The 17,968-nt window shown below is 38.1% G+C and overlaps 1 protein-coding gene across 4 annotated transcripts in view; it reads left to right on the forward strand.

The window, feature by feature from the left end:
• LOC110843394 (irregular chiasm C-roughest protein) overlaps nt 1-17,968 on the forward strand; it is a 145,112-nt gene that overhangs the window by 91,210 nt on the left and 35,934 nt on the right. For all 4 annotated transcript variants that reach the window (XM_035847164.1, XM_022089357.2, XM_035847165.1 and 1 more), the window contains one exon: nt 6,414-6,505. The gene's annotated coding sequence lies outside the window, so the exon portion shown is untranslated. The remainder of the gene's footprint in view (nt 1-6,413; nt 6,506-17,968) is intronic.

Genomic DNA, 17,968 nt, shown 5'->3' on the forward strand with positions numbered 1-17,968 from the left:
GATTTCCTGTACCTTCTTAGGTATTAATAACAGTGATAATGTACGCTCAAGGCGAATGGAGATTTATGCTGATCATTGTTTCTCTCTCTTGAAAAGTTTCTTTCATTCCCCTCAACGTGTTGACGTACGAATATATTAATGCCAAGTGAAATCAACGTGCGTTAGTATCTTGGTGGAAGCTAAGGACCCATCATCAATGGTGTGCCGAGTTGCTTGTTTTTGTTGATTCTGTGTAGAGTGATCATTGGTGGGAAAGTTAATGACACTAAAAAAATCCATTCAAATATGAATCGATATTTGTTCAAGCTCTTTGAGTTTGTAGCTTTGAGATTTTATTAGTTTACATACTTTTACACATAAAATATGGCATTTACGAGCAAAAATGAGTTACGGGTTGAAGTGATGCAAAAAATTAAAAATTTTCTTGCTAGACAGATTATAATAAAATAAGGGCACATCAGTTTTATGTTTACCCGGTGTGCACGTATGTATAATACGTCTGCCTACATGTACATATAGTCGTTGTCAACCCAATTGAACGTACGAAGTGTCATCTTGCACTTTCCTCCTCAATTTGACTTTCAAAATTGGAAACTGCCTCTTCCTGAAAAACGTAAATTTACTTTTAAAATATAAATTTGGTTTTTGTGAGGGGAAATATTTGAGGAAACCAAGTTGGTGAAGAAGGTGGGCTTAACCAGTAATGCACTGGAACCATTACCCTATTCTAAAAATAACTTAACTATCACCCAAAACTGCACGGGATAAGGTATTCTTGACGAGTGGAAGGATAAACTAACGAACTGTTTCACCCCAACTCTCCCCTCAGAAATAATTTCATTTTGCTAACAAAACTCTTCCTCAAGTTTAAAGTAAAAAAAAATCAGAGAGAGAAAAGTCAGAAATTCGTTGTCAGTCGAGTTGAGTCCGATGCGAGACCGTACTGCTGTAGATACTGCATTGACACTATTGCTTTCGACGCCTCTGCCTGAAGAGGAAAAGAGTGAATGAATGAGTAATATGGATGGATTCGTTTTCGCAAAGCATTATTGTGCACCCATGTGAATGGCTTTGTTTGAAAAAGCGTGACGAAATACAAGATCTTGTCACTACTCAATCCTCCGAACGGTGTATATTATTTACTTTCGCATCCCCTTAATCTCCGAAATTTAAAAGTACACTGAAGGAATCAATATGTACAACAATCTGGACGAAGTGTTACCTAAATTTGTTATTTTACAATCTAGTACAGCCTTAAACAGATTTGATTTCAATATAGCGTTGCTTCTAGGCAAGAAACACGAAATATTTCCATCTTCTGCGCAGGAAAACAATAAATAATTTAATCCAGACTACGTTCTTTGCTTTCCTTACGTGACATTGATATTTCCTTCCGGCTTTGGATTGCACGTGCACATCTAAATAATAAGGTAAAGCTGCTGGCTGTGTGTATGTGTAATAAGTAACTGGTTGGTATTCCATCCTCGTTATTTACCGTTGTTTGAATGATACCATTACCAACTCATCCGGTATCTAAGATTGCATTCCATTCCAATCCGAGTTGATGCTTCGAGTTCCTCGTGGAAGAGTTTACAATTCACTTGGAAGTAAATGAGAAACTGATCTTTCACGCTTTGTGCTTGGTTATAGTGCGGCCCATGTCATTTCAATGTTCACTGCTGTCTAGTATCTCATGTCCTGCGTTGCATTACAAGATGACATGGACAATTGTTCATAAACAATAAAAAAGAGTTGAGGAATGCATCAAGTTATGTTGAATGCTAAAATAAATATTGGATATTGAGTGGAGAGCAGTACGCAATTTAGGGCAACCTCATTCCATACGTTTATACCAAATGAGATAAATATGTACATACTGCATTTTTGAATTGACATCGTTCTTAAATTTATCAAACAAGCACCTTCTTCGAAGAAGGGATCCTCGTTGCCGTTTACGGTTTCTGGAGCATATTTAAAGTAAACTAAATAAATTGTGCATGAATATGTTACTATCTATGAGTATGACTACTCGTCCTCTTATGTAGGACTGCACTAGGAAGGTGTGCAAGTTAAACCAGAAATGTGCTTGAGTAAGACGGGAAAAGTATTCCCTTGGTTGTACTGTACCGACTGCATGGCACTATCTTCTTCAATCTATACGAAGAGCAGAGGATTCACGACGAGTAGTCCATGACCATCTTCCACCACTAAAACATAAGGCTCTCTTTCTCTCCTTATGCAATAGTTCGAGAGCAGGGAGGTTGGCTGGTTGGTTGGTAAATGATACCAATACATCTCAGATCTCTCCTCCTCTCCTTCACCTTGAGCAGGCAGGCAGGCAGGCTGATAGATAATGGATGGTAATAATGGTAACCGTGCTCCTGGTGGTGTTCGTGGTAATAAAGATACGAAACTTCTGCTGTCTTCTTGACTGGCTTGTCTCGGTCTCAAAGTCGTCATTTCCGTCCATGCTTTTCCTACTTTCCTCTTTCGTTTGAAATCTCTCGGCTAACACTTGAATGCGTTTATTTGGAGATGAAGGAGATAGCAGGTCCTACTGCCACTCTGCCTTCAGCTTTACGCAGTTGGAGCAGAATTAACGCAATCATAACTTTTAACCTTACACAAACGACAGGAATCTTGAGCACATTAACCTGGAAGGAGTGAAGCAACAGAAATTAAATATATAATTTATTTGCAATGTGAGTGAAATCCTTGACAGCTTTGTAGATAAAATGCATGTAAATTGATGGTATGCATGGTATTATCTTTCTTTAGTAGGGGCCAGTGTGACGTGAATGGCGAATATCTACTGAACATTTATTGAGCAAACTTATAAAACTTTCACCATCAGATCTTGTGAAAGTTGCAGCTCCTCCAGCCCAGTAAGTAGTAAGAAACCGTGAAATGAAATGGTCTGAGTGAGCGGACACTATAAAGGTAATGCAACGGCGTAATGTAGCGTGTAGCAAAAGATGTCCCTCATCTCCAGCCAACTATTGAGTGTCGAGTTGAGTGAGTGGACGTAAGAGGAGTACAATAATAATGGGGAAATGGACAATGGTCAATTGGACAGAACGCAAGGGCTAATGGATTTACACAAAAGCCAACTTCAATCTATTATTGACACACGCTTACGACCGGGGTAGTGGCTGCCATGATGTCATCGCCATCATCACAGGCCTGTGTTACGCCTTTAAAATATGTCATGTCCACTTTTAAAGTCGTCTGGAAAACTAGAGGCAATAAAAAGAAAGTCCTTTTTACTTGCTACGTATGTTTTTTCATTTACTGATCCTGAGTTGCATCAATTTAAAAATTGAGTACGTTCAAAAAAGTACAAGTAAATATAATCCCGTGACAAGTTTTGTCTTTCTTTATTCACAGCATCATAAAAACTCTTTTGGGAATTTGAGACCAGACGCAATTTATTCGGTTGCACATTTATACATACATATTTAGGGAACGACGTAATGTAATGACGTCATTACATACATACATACGAATAGCAAGCAGCCGCAGACATAGCCAGCCTTTTCTGTTCAAACGCTAGTTTCTGATAATCACTGCGATGACCAACTAACAAGCAATTGCATCCCAATTTTCTGGAATCCCTGTCCCTCCCCTTTGTTAAATTTTCTATCGCAATCATCACACGACGACCGCGGCTATATAGCGATATCTGAAAGCAGCCAGTTTTGTTCCATCTGATGTGACTCGGTTGACATTTCCCCTTCTTTTATTTGCTCTTTTATTTTACTTCCAATTTTCTCCCTGTGCGATATCCAACCGACCAATGTGAATCATCATCATCCATTTGTATTCTTGAAAGAGGACTCCAATCAAATGGTCTTTACAAAGTCCAATGTTCACAAACTTTGCGTCGGGTCAACCCTTCCTACACGTTAACAAGAGAAACAAAACAAACTCGCGACCAATTCGCTATTTGTACAACAACCACGATGAGATTGTTGATAGGAAGGAGATGGAACGATGTATCACAACTTGTGGTCGACTGGCTAGTGGAGGATGGCGATTTTGGGGGAGAGATCCAGACCACAATTCGATGACTTGAACAGAATTGAAATGGGAAGAAAGTCAGAGAATATTCCACAACCTTACCTTCACGAGACTGGAAATGCTTTCACATATTCCATTTATTTCTCCAAAAGCGTCCAAACCCTAAAAATAGCATATAATGATGTCCTCATCTTGCTATCTATGTCCCTCACTGCCTGCGCTAAGCTTACACCAACGCAAATGTTTTGGTGGGTGTAAGTCATCTTGGGTTTTATTACAATGACCCCCAGGCTTGATAATCAACGTAATAGACCCGTGTTTAACTTGGGACATTTCTCCTCCTCCACGGATTTGGAGGGTATGATACTTCCTTAAGAAGTTTTTCTAGGCTCACTAGCTTACAAAGGTCAAAAAACTTTGTTATTTGAATAATTTTAGACCTTCACTTTGATTGTATGCGTGACTTTAGGCGAATATGTAATTTGCTGCTTTTTCCTCCAAGTATCAAGGTTACTTGGAGGATTATAATAATTTTATCAATCTTAAAATTTTTCATGCACTTTTAGCATACACTTTGCCAGAGTAGTGTTATGGCATGGCTTCACTTATCTTTTGATACATATGCCTTCCTACTTCCTTAATAAAAATACTTTGTCCACTTTCTCTTTTAACTGCATGTTCCTGCGGCTATAATAATATCGTAACACAAAAAACAGCGAGTTCACTTTGCATAATCAGCAAATGTACCTGCTTTTATTCTTGTTGATTAGCATGATTCTTAATTTTCTTATCTTGTCAGAAGACTGCGCCTGTAATTAATTATCATACGAGAAGAGTCTACGACAATATGTGCTTCATTCATTCTATGTACCTCGTCTTTCTCAGAATTCTGTCATAGATGACAGTGTCACAAAACAGGAGCAAACCAATGGCGAATTTATTACATAATAAAACCCAACTTTACAAAAGGGTATCACTGTCTTCCGCTAATTCCTGTGTGACTCGACTTTACTCTGCTGGATGATATTATTATTAACTTTCTTTGAGCGCTGTGATGAACACCGCCTCAATTAAGTTGCACCACACCAAACAACAAGCTTGCATGACTGATGTTAGATTAAAAAGCCAAAGGGAATAAGGCAGCGTTGCACTGGAGAACGGAACTGTGCTCGTACAAGAACAGAACATGGCGACTTTTTGGTTAATTTAAGTTGTCATGTTTCAACCCTTCTTTATTCAGCGTCGGTCTCCAGAAGATTTTGAAGATGCAGGGAGCGAGTCAGACGGACAGAAAGACGGAGGGATTTTGGTATGCTATTGCATCCCAGTTTCGCTCAAGTATAATTTGACGTGACCGCATAACACTGAGCTTTGAGTGAGTGAAGGAAGGAAATGGGAGCAAGTATATAATGTGATACATGCATATACTTATGTACTAGCTGATAGTTAAGCTAAAGTTGGTTTAGCTCACCTCGCTTCTAATGAAAACAAAGAATGCACCGTGAAGAGCTTGTTTAATGGACAGGTTCATTAACAATGTAAGGGTTCATTAGTTCCCGAAAAAGCACTTCCTCGACTCTAACATAACATTATGTATAACATCACGAGCGAACTGTGAGTTTTGGTGGATTCAGTTCCACAGATATCGAATAAAATTTAAAGCAGACAAGTCCAAATTGAGTTCTGGACACGATTTATGAGAGAAAATACGTTGGCTGTATTTCAAAGTTATCATAATATTTAATACCACCACCAACACAATAATGTCACCTTGAGAGGAGCTAATAAATAATATTATGTGCAATTTTAATACGAAAAGTTCCATGTTTTACTCAGATATTCATCCTTAATAATTAAGACACCAATGTTAATTAGTCGTGTGTATGAGTTTTAATTAATTACATCCTTATGTTAGGCTTGCCCTATATTTTCCCTTCGTTTGCATAGCTAAGTTTCCTTCCGCATGTCTTTGCCCACAAGACTGAGTAAACTAATTAATAAGATTATCTCACAAAGTAGCCTTTCTTCACTTCTTTCCCTTTCATATGTAATTACAGAACAGGATAATTAATTGGGAAAACATGTTCGAATCCAGCACAATTTATACATTGCCTCATCTCTTTAAGCGAACTTGTACATATACCTTTTTTATGCACGACAAAAATAAAATCTAGTGTATAAAACCTACTGCACAGAAATGAGCTACTGCATCCACACAAACTTAATGCATGTACAAATTTGCACTGTTTATTCTCAACGTTAAAAATGTTATCGATCTTGTAAATGTCATCCAAGAGCAGTTATGCTTTTATCCGGCCATATTTATTTTATTGTCTACCCCTTTATATCCTGAGATGTGGACTAAATCCCTCTCGTTACCTTCTGTTTTGCAGGCCAACTTGTGATTTCCCTAGAGGACTGAATGCTCAGTGATTTCATCCCGAGGAAATTTTCCAGTGAAACCCACAGGACGTAAAGAACGAAGGTAAAAACAACTTTTGCTTCTGTCTGCCATTACCACCACTATTGCATATTGAATGCAACCTCCATTCATTCATCTAATCTCATCTCAACTTTTGGCGTGCTGAACCCCTCTCGGATGCATTTTTAACACGAATCTAAAAGTGCAATGAGATCAGAATATCTTCAAAGTTATACATTTCACTCGCTTTCTAAGCTGAACATATATAACATGTAAAACTCATAGCTATTTTCTGCCACGCAATCACATTATGACGCACGAATGCATATATAATTAAGCTACAATGTTTTACATCTCATTTCAAATGGTGGGCTATTAGAGTTTATACGCTACTGCGTTTTAGACTGATTTCTGCACCAGTAGAAATTGAATCTGAATCGGATAATACTGAATTTATATTTTTTTGGTCATCTGTTTAGGCATATGGGAAACTCTTTACTTTTTTAGGCAGGAAACGAGCACAATGCCAACAGCAGCTTGCCCATGAGCGGAGTAGGTAAAAAATCAGGGCTGTCACTTCTGTGTGAGGTAATATAACATTTGCACTATGGACACAGAGGGTAGGAAGGAATGAAGGTGAAAGAAGGGCAATCAAAGTTAGAGATCCACTTTCTTCGCGAACCATGCAGAAAGATATATAAGCCTGACAGACCAGGATTGACTGTAGTGAACGCAGTGTATACGGCGATCATATTTCATTTGGAATTCTGCTCGCTTACTTCTGTCCCGAATTCAATCATGACTGGCTTTACGGAACACGGTGAGTTTTGATAGTGAATAAGCAAACGATACAAATCATTGAGGGGGATTCTGCAACACGACGTGACATTTGCTGGAATTGTTGAGGTACATATAAGGCGGATTCCACATCAAAAGCGAGTCATTTAAGGTATAAATAGTGATAGGAATAGCATGCCATTTGCCACACACTAGGACATGCCACTTAAGATTAGTTCATGAACTACTTCGCAGAGGAGAAGGAGGAGGCAGAACAGCCATGTTGTTGCCTCCTGACAGGGGAGAAAGTCAGATTGGGCATTTAAGGAAAGACACGACGGATTCTGATTGTAAGTCTGGTCAAGTCTCTCCGCCAAGAATAGATTGTTGAAATTTCTCAAGCAAAGTTAAGCGATACGCGGGGTCTGAGATGTCTTTGCAGAGGATGTCATGTTGTGAAGGTACAGAGTAAACGAGCATCCATCTCTCATGAATTTTGCAAAAGAAATGTATAAATGATGATGACGGACTCCAATTGAGCTGAATGAATTGAATCGGAAAAGACTTTTCAGAATCTATCTTCCAAAGCTGGTCTCGCACTTTCTCCTTCTGCATGAAATGGCTCGCTTTCTTCCTTGCAGAGAGCGAGAGGGACGAGACAAAGACTATTTTGACGACAGTTTAAGCTACAAAATCAACCATTTCCAAATTCCAAAAGAAAAGATGGCGATACATTATGTAATTTTGATGTCTTTTCACTAGCTGGTCGTCCATCTAGGTGTATAATGTAATGCTGCGATGACAATTGGAGAAATGGTAACGATAAAATCATATTATTGAGGAATTTAGAACGATTTATTTTATCTTTTTTTCATTCGTTTCATTGGACAATGATACTTTTATACAAAACATCTTAATAAATATTTCAGTCTCATCTTCGTCTTGCTATTCTATTTCTCTTGGTATCTTGAAAAATTCCTGAAGGTCATTTGGGAAATACTAACAACGGATTTTTATCAAGTAGCCTCAGCTACTTCTTGTCCGTGTGTCTTTCCTTCCCTTACCAAGATAGATCTCGAACGCCTCAACATATTCAAATGCGGTATTCGACGTCGCGTTCCTAATTTTATGACTTTGATCGAGTTCGAAAACGGGGTCACTTCAATTTCTCTCAATTTCTCTCAATTTCTCTCAATTTCTTCAATTTATATTGACTTTCAATTGACTTCTTAATGCTCGTTTGCAACGGCTTATTTTCCGACCCGTATACCTGATGCACATAAATAATGTGTTGTGTAAAAACGAAAGAAAATATGAAAGCGTGCATTCTTTGTCCTGTTTTACAACTAGGGTTTAATCTTAATCGAGTCGCAAAAGAAGGGTGTGTGATCCCCCTCTTTTTTATCCCGCCCTGCATTTTACTCACTTCAGAGGAGTCACTTTTAACAGCAACCTAAAAGAAGAATCAAAGACCTTTCTAACGCTACACCCATATTGTACATCCGCAGTCAGAAGTGCTTTAGAATTTTATTTCATCTTATTGCGGGGGGATTAAATAACAACTTCTCTCTAGTTGAAATTTTGTACTCCCTATTTGAATACGGCTTTTGATTGGAGTGGAGGAAGTGCATAATTTCCTGGATGCAGCCGATTCCACCCTTAAACCCGGTCGTTTATTCCCAAGCAAAACGACATCAACTTTCGTATTGTATGTTGTATATCGGCTGCACGGGTTTCTGAGAGTATTAAATTTATTTCCTTTGCTGTTCAGTAAAAGCATCCAAGACATAAAATGATATACCAGGAGACTTTTTCCTCTCCAGGTTGTGCTAGCTGCACCCTGCTGCATATTTGAATTTTGATGAAAATTACTCAATTACTCAGCACAGTAGCTTTATTTATTTCTTCTCATTTTAATTAAGCCTTAAAGCGTAAAATTGTATTGGAGCAAATGATAAGTATATGGACTCAGCACAATATCACTGCGTTCAAAGTTCTAAATTAGAGAAATACAAATTAGTCTTGAAGAATGCGAGAGTCTAAAAATATAATATTTTCAGCAGAATTGCATGATTATTATGGACCCTCTCAACTTCTTCAGACGCTACAACTCGTCCCCTCCTCACTCAACCACTGTATTATTGTTGTCATCTGTTTCAACTTGTGTTTTAAATTGGGTAATTTAACCGGAATAAATAAGAAAGGGATCGAACAAATGGTGAAGACTGCGGAGAAAGAACATGAACATTAAGGTGGGCATTAGGGACAGATTTGTATGCAATTTAAGTAGCACGTAGGAGAGTCAGCATACATACTTAAGCCATCAGTAGCGGGGGTACCATATTTCATCCCTTCTTATTTGCTTGAGCTGAGGAACTGAGCATCTTATTAGTAAGTAACGAGTCGCTATTGATTGTTATAGTTCCGGCATTGAATATCCCATCATTTCCACGCCAAGAGGAAATGTTAACAAATTAGAATCCAAGTTTCCAAGCAAATGATTTCTACTAATCAATTTCCCACTTGGTGCAGTCGTATGACTGCGTTCATATATCCGTGACTGTATTATGCTTGCAATTGAGTGAAACTTTATGCTTGCTGCAATTCAGACGGAGAATAATGATAATTATGAGAAACTCTGCTCTTGCAACACTTCACTGTCACCCGACATCATAATCGTGTAATCAAGTGGATGGTCTCTGTATTCCTCCATTATCGTGCCTGATTCGCGTACTTATTACTCGGTATAGTTCGAATTCTAAATTGGTGAAAGTCTACATCAACGCAAATCCGGATTTGAAGTGGTTCATCTAGCACTCCCAAGTTTCGAGTGATGTGGAAAGTAGTGGTTGGGTCCAGAGAGGGCTAGACTGGCCACACAAGTGCACGAGCTAGCGACGACTTTCTCCAAGAGTCCACTTTGCCCATTAGCAGGAAATGCAGTTTTGTCGTTAGTCGCCTCCCTACATTTTGTAGTGCAACTTTGAATACTTGGATTTAAGCATAAAGTTGAGCATATAATTTCCCAGCACAACAACTGGAGAGTATTAACATGTAAAGTTGGTGGTGTAAGTAAGTAAGCAGGAGAGGCACGAGTTGGAAAGGTTCCGTGCCTGGAAAGTTTAAATTGGAAAATATAAATTGTGGACGAGCTGTTGAGATAAGAATTTGATTTCGCTTATGGTGCAAGAAAGCAAGGTGGTGGCCGTGGCATTGCATTACACCAACGTTCTGATTTTGCACTCGTAGTTAGTGCACAGGAGTTATAAACAAAGTAAAAGTTACCAGATGGAAAGTGCTCAAAATTCATAACGGGGAACCTGAAGAACTATTATTTGATGGCCGGTTGAAAAGCGTTTATTTACAATTTACATTAACTCATATGCTTCTACTTTATAGTTTACTTTATAGTCTACTCCTCAATTTTGCAGTAGCCATTCATACAAGTGAATGATTTGAAAATAACGTTCTCAGGTTCGGTTCGAAGTGAAAATAAACGATATTCTGCAATTTTCCCATGCTTGGAAATTAGAAACCCTGCAGAAATTCCTTGGTCCATATATTTAGTTACAATGCAAGTTGAGTTATATTTAATTATTAGATATTTAATTATTAGAAAACATCAACGAAAATCGACGAAAAAAATGTCCCTAATTAAAACTTTTTGACAAACGGTCGGATCCATAAATATCTAAAAAATTAGTTCATGACCGTAATTAATTTATTCATTTGAAACAATCACTCGCCATTAGCATCATGGGCTGCAGGGGTGGTAAAGACTAGACTAAAGTATAACGTTTCTCGTGTTTTTTTCCACCTCACCTTAGAAAAATCGCTTTAAATTGCACCATATTATGGGTTTTTTTAGTGAAAGATAAAAACCACATACAGTTATTTACTTAGAAGATTTTTTATTTGTATGAAGTTGGCGATTTATATGCAAATTCTATTCTGCTTATTCAGCGAAAAATTTGAGACTGTTATTTTTATGAAAAAAAGTTGAAGGGAATAATAAGCCATACCTTTTGGAAAGAGTTAAGGATATTTATGGCTCATCATTCTTCATAAACACACTTCATGCATAAATAATTTCTGCACTTTTCAGTGATCAATGCACGTAAATCCTGAAAGGTACACAATTTTTTGTCAAAAAACCAATGCCACAGAAATCCACGGAGTACAAACTATTTTTAGCAACTGTCCGAATCAGAAATAATCATGATCATTTTTCCATATTTCAGCAAACTCGTTACATTCACGTGTCAAGTGTCCACCTACGAGTACTCATTTGCACAACAAAAAATTCGGAATGAATGACAAAATAATTTCATTGCCTCTCCCAACGTACCTGTCACACTGAATTATTGATGAAACCATTAGTGTCTGGTTGAATAAAACAGAGCACTCCAAATTCAAATTTAAATACGGCAGCTATAACCAAACGACTACATACATGAGCCAATCACCTCCACCATGTTGTACACAAGCCGAAGCAGAGAGGGAGAGAAAGCAGGATCGGATTGATTTGTTTGACAAGGAGCGAAATGAAGGTAAAAGTAACGGCGAAGGAAGGAAATGTTCGTGCTACTGGTGTCCCGTCACTCATTCCATTCAACGTCAACATCATTTACATAATCCACATGCACCTGTCTCTCCAGAACATGCATATGTCCCATGGTTAGATACGTAGGTGTTGTACACGAGGATGTGGCCGGGCTGCCTCAGCCTGCACACTTCTTCTTTGATACTTTGTGAGTCAAAGTGGTTCGTTCGTTCAAGTGATGAATCCATCCTTAATTATGAAAACACTCGAATCTTAGTTTGATGAGTTCGTTTTAATGACATTAATTAAACAGACACGTAAATTGGATAAGAGGCAAAATTGCACGAACATGGGAGAATCCTACATGCTAATTGTCCATTTGTTACGGTTCGATCATCCAATTTCGAGTTTTCAGAAGTAACAAAAAATTGCAAATGTTTGGCACGTGTCACAAAGTAGAAAGAAAAGGAAAACTAACCAATTACAATCCAATAATAGAAAGCCATAAAATAAATCTGGATAAATCAAGTAGAATATGCCTGCAAAATGGTGGTTAACGGTGGAATATGATAATTCACGTGTGCGAGCTTGTCATTCACTTTTTACGTAGAATGATAACTCAATCTGGGGCATTATTATTTCATCCTTTTATCCTCACGCAATCAATCAAAAGCAATATTCTCATATCTGTGAGTTCCCAATGTCGGAGAAAGACATTGAATATTGGAAACAACGCTTTCGAATATCAGATAAATGACTTGGTGGCGTTTTTTTTTATTTCCCGTTGAGAAAGAAAACCAAATAATTGATTGCAGGTGGTGGCACAGAATACTTGCGAATTAGTTGATAGAATATTGAATGAAATGGCAATTTACATTGTTCAAGGCACATGACTTATTTGAACACGACATCCACGCATATGCACTAAATATGAATTGATCAGTTCTTATTGAAAATAAGCAATATGTGTGTGAATGTATGTACTTACTATGGATTTGCGTTCGTATTTATTATTTACGTTGAAACCTATATCGTTAATTTACTCAATCGAAAACAGGCTAAATGTGAGAAACTAAAATTTAAGATCGTGCTAAACGCTTAAAGTAGCCATCCATTTTACATGCAGATTGGATATACCTGAAACTGCTTCACGACAGCATGGAACAATGATGAAATAATTTCCCCGAACTGTAAGCCCTTTATAAATTCGAGTAAAAAAACCTGAGCGAATACATTGTAATTTTCTAAAGTCGTGCTAAATCAATAACACCTCAACATTTCCCTCCAACTTGCGATTAGTCTTTGATGATGAAAGCAATAAAATGAAATGAACCTTGTCGCTCAACTTTTTCGAGCAAAAAATTGCAATACCCAGCTGAGTCAATTTGACTCAGTCAATTTGTCAGCTAAGATGGGATGAAATTATGCAAAATCAAAAAGTCACTCAGTGTATTCAGACCTCAACTTTTAATGATTCCACTTTCACAATGTGTAACAGAGGACATGTGTGTAACGAAATTGAGCGTTCATAAAATTGCCCAAGCCAACATCAGCATGAGTGGTTATCTGAATGTAACGTAATCCAGTAATTAATTACGGGAGCAGAAATTCGTGAAAAAGTTTGATGGCTGGTAATTAAATAACATAAAACTTGTTTTTTAAATGTGCTGTTTTGACCTGAGCTTGACAGTTAATTTAAAGAGTTGTCCGAATTTGCTCCTGCTCAACTTGATTTTTGATGGCTTTGAACTGCCCAAAGTTCAAGCTCCATAATATGCAAACTGAAAAATGTCAATCAATAATCAAGTTGAGCAGATTTTGACGTTGATTCATATTTGTAAATACATCCTCACGTTAAATTTAATGAAACAGATGATTTACAAATGCAAATAAAATTCTGAAGTGTAACAGATGTGATGTGTGCGAGTACAAAATTAATCTGCAAATCGAGATGAGATAGTTACGTAATCACGCCTTGCATATTCATATTATGAAAAGTATCTCGTTTTGATTAAAGTTGTGCACAAAAGTAAGTTCAAGTTAGTAAAGGCAAGGTCAGGTCAATCTAGCTATCTCTTTAGCTTTAAACCAGCATTATGTACTTGGATTCTGTTGCATTAATTTTTTCTAAGAAGGTCTCTAGAACTTTAGTCCTTAGAGCTTGAGATTAGATATGTACGTATCTATGTAGAACATAGATTACACTTTGATCCTGCCATGCCCATTGTGGTGGCTTATGTCGGTGTCATGTCATCATATTCTTGTCTTCTCACTACTGATGCAGTTCATTCGTGCAATTCGCTGTGGTTTGTATTGCAAGTCTGGCTTTTAATGAGAATTTCCCTTCCAGGCGGAATTTAACACGGTGCGGTGGAGCAATCATAACAATATAATGTAAGTAATGCAACTCACTCAAGGCACGAAAGGCCAAAATCGTCCATGCCGTGTCGTGTCATAATGTTAAAGTAATGATGTGGCTTTGGTTTGGCTTTGATGATAAAGATTCGCTCCGCCGTCTTACTAATGAGTCTCTTCACAATTTATTCCAATGCAGCCCGTGTAACAATGGATGACAGGGAAGATGGAGAAGAAGCAATACTTTTCACGTGAATGACTGAACGCGTATCTACAATGCGGGTTAATGAAATTGCTCCGGAATTTCTGTAAGACGACGAGAAGAAAGTTTAGTAAATAGTTGAAATAAATACTTACACTGTGCACCTGGGCAAGGTAAAAGGACCCCACATGCATGATGTACATGTGTACATACGTATGTAGGTCTTATGTAAGTATGTACATGCATATGCAACAGTACGAGATTATAGAGAGGTCCTTCTTACATAAATAGGAGCTGAAATGTCAAATAATACACTTTGAAATAAAACTCGATTAAAGCTCTTTGCAAGACAAGACTTACGCAAGGCTTGTTTCTCCTTACCTTATTGGACTTTTCCCACATTTGTCACTTGTCCGCACTCTCTCTGCGAAGGATTCTTTTTCGGTAATGCATGTCTTGTGTATTCATCCCATTATGGTCCTCCAACAACCAATCTCATGTATTATTTTGGTTTGCGGTTCGTGCTGGATTAAAAATGTGAAACAAGTTGAAGTAGTGGATACAAAACCTTAAAAAATTACCACGCGTTAGGGCAACATCAGTCTAGAATTTTGTCATCCCCCTTGCATTATGCTCCTACTTGTGGTGGGTGTTGAGTCTCTTTTCGTGTACAAAGCTCATAAAACTCTGTCGTAAATCAGCTCCATTATGTTTGCCGTAGTTTTTGTCATTTGTTATCTGTCACAAAAAAAATCACAAAAATTACGAGTACAACATGCGACGACTGCTTCCCGTAGAGCACACAGTGTATAGAACAAGAGGAGAGAGAGAGAGAGCTCTCGCAAATTCTAGATTGAAGAATCCAGATTTTTTCCCATGGGTTTCCGCCATCACGGGCGGACGCCAAGCAAGAGGAGGACGACGAGGAGCCCTTTATTGGCAAATTATTGGAATTCCAGAAGCTTGGTCACGAGTGAATTCGGACTTTTGTCTGATTCTGCTTTGTGCTGCTGCTGGAAAACTGATTAACGAACGCTTGGTTCTTTGTTATTTATGTGGGAATTTTTGTCCACTCTGTTTCGAACGTTTGTCCACAGGAGAAGTAGTCCATCTTCAGTCAGGATCAATGAGATGGAAGGAGACAGCAGCAGGGAACACAACAGAGGGGCACACTCCACATTTCCGTGTGTCTCTCATCCAACTGCAATTTGTTTATGATTGGGTGACATTTTGTGGATTGACCTCTTGTCCCTTCAGAGGCAGCAGCAGCAATGGCATCTACTTATAAAACCTTTGACTTCCTTTCTGAAAACGGATGAGCTGGGCTGACATACAAGTCGATTCATCTCTCCCTCTAATACAGAAGATCAGTCAAACCCAGTAACAAAGCAACAACATTTTTTGGAAACCATTGGTTTGGTGCTTGATGTGGGACTCGTCTCTTTTGCGAATATTGCAGAAAATGGGAGAACAAAAAAAACTCATGTTCATGTTTTTCCCTTTGTTATTATCTTTTAGATTTCGACATAAACTTTGATGATTTGTCGTTTCGCATCAGCAAATGACCAATTGATTTGGGGTTTCGAGGCTGTAGGAAAACCGAATTATGTACAACACAGGGTTTGTCAAAAACCTTTTGCTATTGTCTTCGAAATGTCACCTCACCACTCAACCACGGAAGAAGGCCACACTACCACATGAACAATTTGTTTGTTCAGGGCAATGAATTGACAAAGCATTCCTTACATCGTCGTTGTGTACGTGTCCCACCAACTACGTACATACAGTGCAAGATAAAAGGAAAACTTGTTATTCCAAATATGTGGATTTCAGTATGCGGACAAAGTTGATTATTATTACAATTTCTCTAGTCAATCTAGTGATCCGAGTTAAAAATTACTATAAATTCAACTCATTGGAATATAAATCAATTCCACTGCACCATGAGCTAATAAATGTAATGTATGAACTGTCCCACATTGTCCAGGTTATAAATCTTGAAAAATAAATAAGACCAGAAAGTCGAGCAGGTGAATTTGCAAACTTGTTCAAAGTTGAGCAAATCGAAGGAATGACACTTTTTGAAGTTGATATTGGTATTCAAAAACTGCATCACAAACACTCTGACGATTGGCAACACATACATTATGTAACGGGACAGAGAGGACGAGGAACCTTTGACTGGCGGAAATCGTGTTATTTCCTGGAGAGAAAGTGAGCCTTTCCCCTGCTAATGTTGTGCAAGCTACGTGGAGCTCTAGGCATCCAGCAGAGATACATTGTATTTATTATTACATATATGACGCGATATGAAGTTTGGATTGGTTTGCTTTACTATCGGGGATTGAGATGGAAAGTGACAAGACAAGAAGAAGAAATATGGGAGTTAATATTAAGCTCTGAAATGTACATGTGTATCTCCAATAAAATGTTTGCATCTCATCTCTCGAGACATTCCTCATGCCAACCAACTACTCCTATCTATAAGTACGTAGGAATACATGCTTCTATGCACTCTGTGCTGAGGATAGGATGGCGACCGACATCGCGCGGCATCAAGCTCCTTCCTACTCTGATAGCAGTTTCATCCTTCATACGATTTCAAAGAAACTTTGATGTAAGTAAAGTGTGTGTCTGTGTACGTGCAGCATATATCAGAATTTAATACGGAGTCGAAGGGTTGCCCTTTCTCGCATAACAAGAAGCTTTGAATAGCAACAGACTCCAACGTTAGCTGGCTAGCGTTTCCTCTGCATGTATGTAGCGCAGGAAGAAAGCTGCCCGTTCTGCTCCCGGTTTTATGAGCCAGGCAATAAAGAAACTTTTTTATGTTAGGAAATTGCACTGCAAAATATGAACTATGGACTCGTTACACACTTTGTAATGTGGAGGTTGGATGGAGAGATACAGACTCTGTGGATCTGTGCGTATCAATTTTGGGGATGTAATTTTGCATCAAAATTGATCTATCTCTGCATCATAAAATAAATATGATGTGTGTATCAAATACATGCTGGCAACCAGACAACCAGCAGGATTATGAGAGTAAAATATGAAACTGTATTTTTTTACATATGACAGAAAAGTAGTCACTACTCTGAATTTTGAGGTTGATTTCGTCTCGTGAGTAGTAAAATTTCAGAAATTCTGAACATTTATTGTTCGAGAATGAATTGAATCTTGTGCACATTTTTTCTCGTTATTTGCAAAAGTTTGACACTTTAGTTTTTCGAATTCGAGGCGTTTCAGCTCCATTTGAAAAAAAGTCGAAACAATTCCCATTCGTCGTGTCGAATCGACAATCGACATGGTTTTGGTCGTTGTGCATTTTTCTACTGTTGCTGCTTTACTGGTTCATTTCCTCCGAGACAAGTTTTCATCTTCAAAGAGAAAAGTTTGATTTAGAATTTGGAATTTTTATACACTTGGCTCTCTCTCTGCGGTATAACCTCCTCGTGTGTGCGAACAGAAAAGAAAGGCTTCAAAAAGTTGGACAAAGTAGACATTTCCAATCCAACCTCGCTCTGCAGCTCATGTAAATATGGAGGAGAAGAAGGTTTTCAGCTTTTAAGTTTGCTTTGCTTGCACTTTAAGTGGGCATTTTACTCGTTTTACTGATACAATTCCCCATTTCTCTGTCTTCACAAAA

The sequence above is a fragment of the Folsomia candida genome, unplaced genomic scaffold (assembly GCF_002217175.1).
Source record: "Folsomia candida strain VU population unplaced genomic scaffold, ASM221717v1 Fcan01_Sc002, whole genome shotgun sequence".
NCBI classification, from domain to species: Eukaryota; Metazoa; Arthropoda; class Collembola; order Entomobryomorpha; family Isotomidae; genus Folsomia; species Folsomia candida.